This window comes from Lynx rufus, unplaced genomic scaffold (genome assembly GCF_022079265.1).
Source record: "Lynx rufus isolate CCGP_SWC_20201006 ecotype Redwood Valley unplaced genomic scaffold, mLynRuf1.p SCAF_17, whole genome shotgun sequence".
In the NCBI taxonomy this organism is placed as follows: domain Eukaryota; kingdom Metazoa; phylum Chordata; class Mammalia; order Carnivora; family Felidae; genus Lynx; species Lynx rufus.
This window is the reverse complement of record NW_025814831.1, coordinates 33,649,804-33,662,828: the sequence shown is the minus strand read 5'-3', so window position 1 is coordinate 33,662,828 and position 13,025 is coordinate 33,649,804.

The window sequence follows — 13,025 nt, the reverse complement described above, 5'->3', positions numbered from 1 at the left end:
AGTGGGTGGCGCTTAAGGTAGCATCTTTCTCTTTGGTTGCTAACAGTCAGGCTTCCAGAAACAGTCAAGGTGAAATTTCAGGCCAGAGAGGAAGAGCACCGGCCGAGGCCCTCCAACCCCTTCAGGGTTGCCTGAAGTATTTATCCTTCCTTCCCTCTTTCCTTCCAGTCTCAGGGAGGACGTGCCAGCCTCCCAACTAACACCGTGGTCCCCTATCCACCTCTGCGGCTCTGAAGTCCCTCGGCAAGGTCATCAGTGACCACCCAGCTTCTCCATCTTCTGCTCGCAGGTCCAAACGGCTCGTCTACGGTTCCATTTCCCTGTTCCCTTGTGTAGCAACGTCCCTCGAGGAGATTCGTCTGCCCTAGCATCTCGGTCCCCTGCTGTCCTATTCAACCTGTGCTCACTCTTCTGAGGCCTCGGTCCCCACCGCCCCGCTGAAGCTCTCTTGTCCAGCTCACCCGTGACCTCCAACGTGCCAGTCCAGACTGCCAGCGGTTTTTGGCACAGTTGAACCTCCCCTGTCCTGCCGGTGTGCCTTCCTTTGGTCAGTACAGCTCATCTTTCCTCTCTGCCTCCTCTCTTTCAGTCTCCTGGGCTGGTTCCACCTCCTCTCCCTGGTAGAGGCCCAGGGTTCAGTGCTCACTTCCCTCCCCTTCCCTTCTAAGTTTCTCCAGGGATCCCATCTCTCCTGTAACTGTCAGCCCCACCCGCAAGCCATGCCCAACCCCAGACACGAGCCTCACGGCTTCAGGTGCATACTAATATCTCCACGGGGGTGGCCCACGGGCACCTCAAACGTCACGTGTCCCGAGCGGAATTCTCAACGTCCCCTTACCAGCACCGTTGACCTGGAAGCTCATGAGGGAAGCCTAGGAATCCGCCTTGCCTCCTCATTCCTCACACCTGCCTCCATTCCATCATCAAATCCCGTCAGCTCGACTTCCATAGTATGTCAGCAGCTTTCGAATCCCTTGCTCTGGGCACCTCCGAAGCCAGTCCCTGGCCTCCTGTCGGTCACATAGAGAAAGCTGGGTTCCACGGGCCCAGAGCTGCGGCCCTGCCTACCTCTGCACCCCCAGGTGCCACCACACTCTCCTTTCCAAAGCTGCAGCCGCGTTGACCTCCTCATCATGCCTCAAGTTCCTTCTCACAGCAGGACCTCTGTTCCTTCCCCCAAATCTCCTTGTCCCACTCCCTTCCCTCAGGCCTCTGCTCAGGTCAGGGTCTTCTCTTCAGAGGCCTCCCCAGCCCACAAGTAGAAATAGCTCACCTTTCCACTCCACTCACTCTCTCTCCCGTTATCCCGATTCATCTTTCTTCCTGACACCATTCGGCTGGACTAGGTTCCATATTGGTTTGTTTATTGTTCTGTTGTCTGTTCCCCTTCTGGTATGTAAACTCCATGAGAGCAGGGCGTTGTTTGCTTCCTTCACAGCTAACTTGCAGAGCCAAGCTCCGTGCCTGGCACGTAGCAAGTGTGGAATGAATGAATGAATGAATGGGCCTGTGTTGCCTCGGGCACTTGACACATGCTGTGAGGAAGGTGCCTTGGCTCAGGCTCATCCACCTAAGAGACCACATGTCTGCCTCAGAGCTGCTTCGAGAGAAGATGCCGGGACTGTTCCCATGTCCTGTGGTCCCCAGAGCCATGGCCGCCACCCCTGTGTCTGCCTCCCAGGGGTCGCTCAGCCAGCCCTGGGGGCCATTTGGACCCTGGTTTCTTTCATTGCCAGTCCTGGGTCTCCACAGGCCTAGATCAGAGCTGTGGACTAGGAGCAGGAGCTCTTCTGGGACTGAGAGCCACCCCCACACCCTCTCTGTCCTGCATCTAGCTTCCCTGGAGGATAGTGTGAGTCCTTTCAGCCCAGGCGGACAGGTTAGAGAAGACTACCTTGGAGGCTGCCCTAGGGTGAACTGATTAGCCCCAGGAATTATATATATATATATATATATATATATATATATATATATATTCATTTATTTTTGAGAGAGAGAGAGAGCACAAGTGGGGAAGGTGCAGAGAGAGAGAAAGAGAGACATAGCATGTGAAGCAGGCTCCAGGCTTTTAGCTGTCAGCACAGAGCCCGATGTGGGGCTCGAAGTCACAAACCTCGAGATCATGACCTGAGCTGACGTCGGACGCTCAACCCACTGAGCCACCAGGTGCCCCTGTCCCAGAAGTGCTTCAGAGGAAATAAACAGATAAATGGATGGATAGATGGATGGATGGATGGATGGGTAAATAACAGCTCCTCTTGCCTCTCTATTTACTATCCTTGAAATTCTACCCTTAGAAACTCATTCTTAGGGTGGCTCAGTCAGTTCAGCATCCAACTTTGGCTCAGGTCATGATCTCACAGCTCATGAGTTCGAGTCCCGAATCAGGCTCTGTGCTGTCAGCACAGAACCTGCTTGGGATTTTCCCTCCCTCTCTCTCTTTGCCCTTCCCTGGCTTGCATGCATACACAAGTATGCTTTCTCTCTCTCTCTCTCTCAAATAAATAACTAAACATAAAAGAAAGAAAGAAAGAAAGAAAGAAGGAAAGAAAGAAAGAAAGAAAGAAAAAGAAAGAAAGAAAGAAAGAAAGAAAGAAAGAAAGAAAGAAAGAAAGAAAAGGAAAGGAAAAGACCCTCTGGCTGTGGACAAAATAGTGAAGGACGTGGACCCATGCCAAGATGGCAAAGCGGGCTTCCAGAACTCTGTTCACTAACTACTGGGCTCACCATCTCCTGCAGTGAATGACTAGTTTGTAGTACCCACGAAGCAGAAGGGAAACAGGAGGCAACACTGAGCAACCCTGTGCCCAGTGAGAGCTCTCTCGGAGGGTCGCCTAAGGAATCTGCCCCACTGCTTCCCACTGGATAAAGGATTCTGTGAGCAGATCAGGGCCCTCGGAAAATGTACCATAAAATCCAACCCCCATTTGAGAAGCAGACGAAGAAAAGTCAGTGAAAGCCAAACAAACTTTTGATTTTTATACTGCCTGCACCCTCCTTCCCTCAGTAAACAACTTCCTCTTTTAGTTCCAAAAAAGAAGGAAGAAAAAGAAAGAAAGAAAGAAAGAAAGAAAGAAAGAAAGAAAGAAAGAGAGAAAGAGAGAAAGAGAGGGAAGGAGGAAGGGAGGGAGGGAGGAAGGGAGAGAGAAAGAAAGAAAGAAAGAAAGAAAGAAAGAAAGAAAGAAAGAAATTCTTTTTTTTTTTTAACGTTTATTCATTGTTGAGAGACAGAGAGAGACAGAGCATGAGCGGGGAAGGGGCAGAGAGAGAGGGAGACACAGAATCTGAAGCAGGCTTCAGGCTCTGAGCTGTCAGTACAGAGCCCAACACAAGGCTTGAACTCACAGACTGCGAGATCATGACCTCAGCCACAGTCAGACGCTCAACCAACTGGCCACCCAGGTGCCCCAAGAAAGAAATTCTCAAGAAATGAGAGGAATGCAGCAAGAAGTCTCCCAGCCCACACCCCTGCTGTCCCCCCGCCCCGCCCCCCAGCCCTCCCTCAGCAAAAGTGCCTCCTCTCTCTCCCAGGCCTCACCACCTGGGCCTCTTCATGGTGGCCAGGTAGGCCCAGGGACCCAGGCTGCTTATTCCTCACACGTCTTCCAGAAGTTTCCATACCTTACTGTGCAAATACCATCATTAGAAAAAAGCGATCCCTCAGGAATGGATGAAAGGTGTAGATTCATCTGGTTTGGAGCCTATGCTTGGAGGCTGTAGTCCAAGCAAACACTCTGGTCTCCTTACACAGAGACCCTCAGGTGACACTGTAAGAGAGGCTGCTGCCTGGGCCTCTGCCCCCGGGGACCCTGATCTGCCTCGTCTGGGGTGCCCTGGGTCTCAGGACTTGAATGCTCTCTTCCCCCCGCCCCCCTGCCACCCCCCACGGACTCTCCTGTGCAGTCAGGGCCGAGGGCCGCTGACTTTCCGGGCTGGCTAATAGGCGTTGACTGGAACGAAGGCCCTGGATACGTGGGCATCTCTCTGGATGGGCTGAGTCACTCAGCCGCACCGCCAGCCGTGAACAATTCAGCCTGGCGAGCGTTTCTGAAGAAGCCTGGTGCCAGGCCCTGCCTGTTGCTGGGGAAATGCTAAGAGATGTGGTCCCTCTCAGAGTTTCCATTCACCATGGAAAGTCAGAGCTCAGGAAGTGGCTCCACAGCCACGCTGGGCTCTGGCGATGAAGTGCAGGGTAAGGGGAGGAAATGGCTGCCGGGGAGGGGGCAGTGACCAGTGCCAGGCTGGCTCTGGTGCCGGCTATCTGCCAGCTGGCTCATTCCTCCCCTGCAAACCTGCAGGGAGGGCGTGTTATGGGAGAGGAAGCAAGGGCCACAGAGTTGAAGGACTGGCCCAGAACCCAGCTTCTGTCTCTGTCCAGATGCTATGTGTGGGTACAAAGACAGCCCAGAGAGACAGCCTCTGACATTTGCCCCTGAGGGTTGGAGGGGTGCTTAGATGCTTGCCGCCCAGAGGTTAGGATCCCTGCATCAGCTGGGGGTCAAGAAGAGCCCAACCCCCTCAGGTCCTCTGTGTCCACATGACCCCATCCACCCAAGGCCCTGGCTCACTCTGCTTGCTCTAAGAGCCTGGGTACTCTGGTCTTACCTCCCCTACCGGACTGTGGGACCCACCAGGGGTGGAGGACAGGATTCCCCATTACCCACCCTTATTGCCCACCCCACCTCTCCGGTGCAGAGCAGACACCCAGCAAATCAGGTACCAGGCGGCTATCAGGGGCACAAGAGTTCTGAGTGGGCCCAGTGGGCCTTGGATTGGAGAGGTGGCATAGAGAAGCCAGGGGTCAAGAACCAAACCATCCCAGCTGAGTGACGGTGGACTTAACCTCAATGTCCTCAGTTATAAAATGAAGACATTCACAGCATTGCTGTGAGGAATGCTGGTGTGAGAGAAAGCATGGAGAGCACCTGTACAGCACAATAAATTATTGTTCCAACTGTCGCTATTATTGATATCATATTATTATTGTTGATGCCTATTTCCCGGTTTGGCTCTGGGCCAGCCCCAGTTACAGATTTTGGACTCTGAACTTGGGCCACTGCCGTGGGCTTCTCTGGCCTTTTTCTTAATCCTGGGGCTGGTCAGACCAGGTCACATTTAGAGCCAATGACCTTGGTGGACTTGGTATCGACAAGACCAGTGGCACTCAGCTGTGGCTGCATGTTAGAATCACCTGGGGAACTTTTAAAAATCCTGATGCCCCATTAAAATAAAAATCTCTCGTGGTAAGACCCAGGCATCAATATTTTTTAAAGCTCTCCAGGAGATTCCAACCAGCAGCCAACATTGAGATCTAGTGCTTAATGCTCATTTCTCACGCACGGGAGAGGCAGTACTCTGGTGGCCAGAGACTGGCTGGAGAGCCAGACAAGTGGCTCTTGACCTACTAGCCACATGACCTTGGGCAAGTTACTTAAGAATCCTCTGACTCAATTTCCTTATTGATAAAATGGAGGCCGTAGCAACCTCACGGTTGGGTTTTGAGGCATAGCCTGAAGTTAAATAGGGTTCCTGATACATAATAGGAATTTAACATGTATTTTTTAAAGTTTATTTTTATTTATTTTCAGAGAGAGTTAGAGAGCAAGCAGGGAAGGGGCAAAGAGAGAGGGAGACAGAAAATCCCCAAGCAGGCTCTGCGCTGTCAGCACAGAGCCCAGTGTGGGGCTCAGATTCACAAACTGTGAGATCATGACCTGAGCCCAAATCAAGAGTCTGACGCTTACCCAACTGAACCACCCATGTGTCCCAGGAATTTAATATGTGTTATTATTTCTAGTCCATAACTCAAAGCTCCCCTCAATGGTTGGGTATACCTTCTAACATGCTCAAGAAGATATTATCCACTTGTGAGGAATAAGCCCAGCGACCCAATCAAAGGAGGGTCGTGGAGACCCTGAGCACAGTAAAGTGAGGCTTTAATCAATGTTCTTGCACGAGTGGGCGTATGATGGACAGACACACTCCCGGCAGTTACAGCAGACAATTTATCTCCTAGCATTCAAGCCCCTCCCCCGGTTCCTCATTGGCTGAGTACTACAGAGGTCACAGCCTTACCCGGAAGTGCCTATGCCCATGTGAGGCAAAAAGTAGTCTGACTGGAACAAATGTCCATTCCTTGAGGTGATGCAGAGACTTGAGTTCTTTGGTGCATGCTCATTGCAAAGCCTGTGAAAAAAATAAGCCTGCAAAAAACTAAGCCCACGAAATGGAAAGGAGAAGAAGAACCAGGAAGTGAAGTGTCTAAGGATTTGGGAGTCCACTGTTGGGTGTGTGTGTGTGGGTGGGGGGAGGGTTGTACATATTTCCAATAGGTTGTAAACCTATTGTTAACTAGACAGCACAGCTTTTATTTGGTATTTCTGAAAATGAATCATTTCACTTCTCACACCAACTGCAGCCTGCCCCCCCCCCCCGCCAAAAATTTTAAATTCTTTCTCCTGAGGCCGCATGAATCCACTTGTAAGCCTTGTCTGTTCCACTCTTGCCTCACACTATTGCCAACTAATTTCTTGGGATTATTGTAATGCTTATAAGATTGCTCCTGGGTCCCATCTTAGAAGCTTCTTTGTGTCCTCCTTGGGTCTGATTTGCAAGGCACTGCTGTTTCTTTTTTTTTTTTTTAATTTTTTTTTTTCAACGTTTATTTATTTTTGGGACAGAGAGAGACAGAGCATGAACGGGGGAGGGGCAGAGAGAGAGGGAGACACAGAATCGGAAACAGGCTCCAGGCTCTGAGCAGTCAGCCCAGAGCCCGACGCGGGGCTCGAACCCATGGACCGCGAGATCGTGACCTGGCTGAAGTCGGACGCTTAACCGACTGCGCCACCCAGGCGCCCCAAGGCACTGCTGTTTCTAGTGGGTCTCCATGGGACAGGACTTAATCATTTGGAGTCTTCAAATACCTGAGTTAGGAATGGGGAGAGGGTCCCCCATGCAGTCATTCACCCAGGAAAAGCTGCAGAGCCTGACTGAAATGTTGTTTCCTTGCTTTGGGCTAAAAGTATCTTACCTCATACCGATTGGAAGTCCTGGCAGTTAGATGCCCTTGATTAATTAAAATGCAAAAATAGGGGCACCTAGTGGCTCAGTTCATTGAGCTTCTGACTCTGGGTTTTGGATCAGGACATCACCTGTTCATGGGTTGGAGTCCTGTGTTGGGCTCTGGACTGATGGTGTGGAGCCTGCTTGGGATTCTCTCTCTCTCCCTCTCTCTCTCTCTGCCCCATGTCCTCTCTTTCAAAATAAATAAATAAACTTAAAAAAAATAAGGAAAATATAAAAATAGATCAATGATTACCCATTAAATGCATACTTCCTCCACAAACTTCTCAAACATGAAGATTTCTAGAAAAAAAATCCTGGCCAAAGGAGGGATCGTTGGTAATGGCATGGCCAGGGACCCTTGGACAGGACAGGAGCAATCAGGATGTAGTGGTGGGACAACTCTAGCCATTTCATAGTCCTGCCTTGGGGCTCAGGTGAAAACAAGATGCTGTTCTGGCAGGAAGGGCTCATCTTTGTATTCTGAGGAAGAGTGAGGAAGAGTGAGGAGGCCACACCCACAGAACTGCCATCGTAGGCCAGATCTAATGTCTGAGATGAGCGGTGGGAGCTGAATTACAGGGCACCCATCATGGTAGAGGCTTTGCCTTAAAAGACATGATTAGTATAATAGATGACATCTCTGTGCTCCCACTACATATCAAACATCTGACCTTCTCTTGCTAAGTTCTACCAACAACCCCATGAATTAGACACTAATGGCCCCAGAGAGAGTTTCTTCCTTCTTTCATTCATTCAAAAATATTTATTGGGCTCTCACCATATGCTCAGCCTTTTTGGGGAGCAAACGCCATGGCAGTCCCTGCCCCGTGGTGTCACAGTCTAGTGAGGGAGATGGATACTACTTATATAACACACAGATCGATGTATCAGAATACTTTTGGCAACGTGTCAGATTGAGCTATTTCAGGTAGCCTTTCTCTTGCTACCATATAGAAATGTTGCATAAGGCATAAGAAAACGCTTGAAAATACACAGTTGAGCTCAAAAGAAAGAAAAGAAATCCTCAGATTCCAGAGATAGTGCAAGAACTCAAAGCCAGGATAAGGAAGGGGAGCTCAGCCGATGATTCATGGAGTTTTGACTAGACAAAGGCCCTAAGACCTGGAGCCTGGAGTCTAAGGCCCTTTCAAAGACAGGAGGTAGCCCCAGGCTGTCTGAGGCAGGAGAGCTGGAACGAATTCCTCCAAACCTATCCTTTTAAGGCTTGAAGCCTTAAAAGGAGTCCTAGTCAGGGAAAAAGAAGGCTGGGCAAACTCTACCAACCAGGCCTGCAGAAGGCACAGCAAAACTTTCTCACCATCCTGAGCCAGGATGGGAGAAAAGTTTCCGTGAAAAGTGGAGGGTCCAGGCCTGAACCGTATGGAAGAAAGAGGTAGACTGCTGTATCCCTATCTCTTGTTGTGCTACTGGTCCCAGGACTCTTGTGCCAAAAAGTTAACATAAAAATTAGTTCAGAACTTAGGGCCCCGACAGAAGCAAACCCCAAAGTCCTATGTAAGAACATTTTGCAACGTAGGGCTCACAAACATCCCACAGCGAAAACAACTCCTGATGAAGATGAGTTCCCAATCAAAATTACAAACCACACAGGGAAAACAACTATCATAAGAGATAATCAGTAAACACAAAAACACAACAAGACAAAATACAGAAGAATTCACCCTCGCAGAAGTAGAAATTATAGAAAAATCTGAAAATAAAATAAACATTTTATGTGCTTGTAAAGAATTTTTTTAAAATTTATTTATTTTGGGAGAGAGAGAGAGAGAGAGAAGGAAGGGCAGAGAGAGAGACAGGGAGAGAGAGTGAATCCCAAGCAGGTTCTGCACTGTCAGCATAGAGCCAGATGCAGGGCTCAAACTCACAGACCATGAGATCATGATGTGAACCAAAATCAACAGCTGGATGCTTAACCAACTGAGCCACCTAGGCGCCCCCATTATAAAGAATTAAAAAAAAAAATTTAATGTTTATTCATTTTTTGAGAGACAGAGAGACAGAGACAGAGCACGAGTGGGGGAGGGGCAGAGAGAGAGGGAGACACAGAATTTGAAGCAGGGTCCAGGCTCCAAGCTGTCAGCACAGAGCCCAACACAGGGCTCGAACTCAGGAACTGGGAGATCATGACCTGAGCCAAAGTTGGATGCTTAACTGAATGAGCCACTCAGGCATCAGCCATTTTAAAAGAAAGGATGCCTGGCTAGCTCAGTTGGTGGAGTGTGCAACTCTTGATCTTGGGGCTGTGGGTTCAAGCCCCACGTTGGGTATAGAGATTGCTTAAAAATAAAATCTTAAAAAAGAAAGAAAGATAAGACACAGTAATAAAGAATAGAATAATATGAAAAACTTGATGGGAAACAAGCCAAATAGAAGTTGTAGAAATGAAAAAATAGTTTTTTTTTAAATTTTTTTTTTTTTCAACGTTTTATTTATTTTTGGGACAGAGAGAGACAGAGCGTGAACGGGGGAGGGGCAGAGAGAGAGGGAGACACAGAATCGGAAACAGGCTCCAGGCTCTGAGCCATCAGCCCAGAGCCCGACGCGGGGCTCGAACTCACGGACCGCGAGATCGTGACCTGGCTGAAGTCGGACGCTTAACCGACTGCGCCACCCAGGCGCCCCGAAAAAATAGTTTTAATAAATTATTGATTTAAAACTGATAGTTTGAACAACAGAATAGGACATTTAGCAAGTTAGTAAGTACCTCTAGAAAACAAATCACTCTGCTGGTACACAGCGAGAAAATGAAGAGAAGAAAAATATGGGAGCAACCGTGGCTAAGAGATACAGAGAAAGAAATGACAAGATCTAGCATACCTTAGTGAACATAGCCAGAAGAATGGAGAAAATGGCTAGAAATTGATCAGAATTGAAGAAAAATCTCAATCTTCAGATTGAAAACCACCCAAGAGTCTGGAGAAAATAAACAACACATATTCATACCTTAGGCACAGGGTGGAAAATCTGGAGAACAGCAAAGCCAAGCAGGTAGTATCCGAAAGTGTTGTAGTTCTATGAAGGAGAAGTACACAGTTTGAGAATAACATGTAAGTACAGAGTGGGGGAGAAAGGGGGTGCTCATCTTCCCTAGAGGTCAAGGAAAATGTCATGATTAATTTTACATGTCAACTTGGCTAGGCTGTGGTACCCAGTTATATTGCTGTGAAGGTCATTTTTAATTTTTAATTTATTATTAAAAAAATTTTTTTTTAAGTTTATTTATTTTTGAGATAGCACACAAGCGAGAGAGGGGCAGAGAGAGAGAGGGAGACACAGAATCCGAAGCAGGCTCCAGGCTGTGAGCTGTCAGCACAGAGCCCCACACGGTGCTCGAACTCATGAGCCATGACATCATGACCCGAGCCGAAGTCAGACGTTTGACTGAGCTGACAGGCGCTCCTGAAGGTATTTATTTTAGATGTGATTAACATTTACAATCAGCGGATTTTAAGTAGAGCAGACAACCCTCCACAAGGTGGGTGGGTCTCATCCAGTCAGTTGAAGGCCTTAGGAGCAAAGGCTGAGGTCTCAGAAGAAGGAATTCTGCCTCAAATCTACAACACAGAAACCCAACCTGCTACCCCGTGGATTTTGGACTCAGGACTGCAACATAACTCCTACCTGAATTTCCACTGTAAAGATCTCTGGATCGATAAATGGGTCATTTCTCTCCATTTCATTTTAACATAAATCCCTAACTATTAACCCCCTAGAGTGATTCTGTGTTCAGTCAAGTCTGAGAACCACGAAGCGAGAGTATGGCAGGTACCCATGCAGGAGTCTGGGCCATCCACCCTGAGTTGGCCATGATCTTGTTTGCTGCAGCATTTATTCCACTCTCTCCCTTTTAAAAAAATGTTTATTTATTTTGAGAGAGAGAGAGAGAGAGAGAGAGAGTGCACCTGCCCTCAGGGGGAGGGACAGAGAGAGGGAGAGAGAAAGAATCCAAGCAGGTTCGACACTGTCAGCACAGAGCCCAACATGGGGCTCAATCTCATGAACCGTGAGATCACGACCTGAGCTGAAATCTAGAGTCGGTTGCTTAACCATCTGAGCCACCCAGGCGCCCCATTCCACTCTCTTTAATATGAAGCCTCTCCACCTTAGCCTGAAGAGTTCATGGGTATGTTTGCTGCTATGAGGTCTAAAGTAGACCATGGGGGACTGAGTTCTAGAGCCAGCCGGACTGCCCTGTGTATATAACACATCTGTCCTGGAACCCATGTGGTGGTGACACATGACACCCAATACCAACCTGGCACCTCTACAGTCTAGGATTGGGGCTGGATTTCTGAGAGAGTGTCTCTTAGAAAAGTGGAGCAGGAGCTCCTGGGTTGCAAGCAGAGATGCAAATTTTAATATCTTTAGTTTCTAGCACAGCGCCTGGCACTAAAGGGCTCAGTCCACGATGCAGGGGACTGGGCACGGAGGAAGGGAAAGAGAGAGGAACGTCCTCATCTTCTACCTCCGAGAACAGTGAAAATACAGAAATCCTTTTGCACAAGGCTGACATGCAGCCACAATGTGCCAGAATTATTTAAACACTGACACGCTTCCATTCTGGTTGGTTATTAGTCACAGCCCCGAGTCTCCCCCCGCCTTCAGTGTCCCCAACGCTCTGGCTGCTGCTGCCCTTTCCTGGAGACCTTCACCCTCGACCCTGCCTCAGCCCCTCAAGCTGAAGTTAGTTCTGTTTGGTCACTGCCCTTGTGTGCCAGCTGCTGTGTGGAGTATCCGCCCCCCCCCCCCAACTCGTGACACTTCTGTACCCGAATGGGACCATTTAGCTAAGACCACAGGGGCTGACCTATATGATTTCACAGGCAGAGTGACATCAGGTGACATTTGGCATTCTGGCCCGGGGTTCTCCCATCCGGGGAGTGGCTGCACGGGGCTTTTGGGTATGTCACGCTGCCTGTGCTGTTGTGGAAAAATCCTTGACCTTCGAGCCAGAAGACTTGGGTCCTGCTCTGGTTCTGAATATCCTTGCTGTGCGATCGTAGGCAATTTACCTCACCTCTCTGAACTCCTAAAAAATAATCCCTTGCACAAGGTTGCCAGGGGGCTGAGCACATTGAAAAACTTGGGAACTCAGTCCCTTGTCTCAAGGTCCTGTGCTAAATCCAGACCTATAAATATAGCAACAGAGGATCTGCCCCCGCCTGCTGGCTCCTGCTGTTCCCAGAAGTACTCTCAGTCCCTGGTGATGGTTACCAGGATGCTGGGTGTAACCAGGTGCTCCCTTGGCCGAGGAGGGACTTCCCTCCTCCTTAAAAGGCCTGTGGATTATAAGCAGGGAAATGACTGGAGGGGCACTGGCCACATGCCTTTTCTCTGCCCTGCATGGTTCCTGGTGAGGGGGCTCATTGCTGGGGGTGGGGGCGGGGGGGGTGGTCACCCCCCACAAAGACTCATCATCACGTAGACTGTCTAGTCCTTCTCCAGCCCATCCCATCTAACACTCACAGACACCACACCTTCAGGCACACTCGGGAACCCATCAACACACTCAGACACACACTTGCATGTTCACACGCACTCACACGGACACCCCTCCCCCCCCCACACCTTTGGATGCACACATACATACCCACTCACGTACTCCCAAGAACATGTAAAAAATGCAGCACATGAACTAACTTGAGGTTGTTCACACATTTTCAAAAAATTTTAATAGAGATTTATATTAATATGTAATAGAAAAAAAATGACAAGACTATCAACCTAGGGATTTCACAGCAATGACTTTATGACAAAGCTGAAGAAGGTAGGGCAAGATTTCAGTAAAAGGGAATGAGTTGTTTTAAAGGAAAATGTTGAGTAAACTGGGGCAAAGTTAGAAAAACACGGTAGCAGTGGCCGTGGAGGGCCGGGGGTGCTGCACAGAGCATGTGGGGAGTGTTAGCCCCTCAAGGTGCAGAAGAGGCACAGCAGGTATG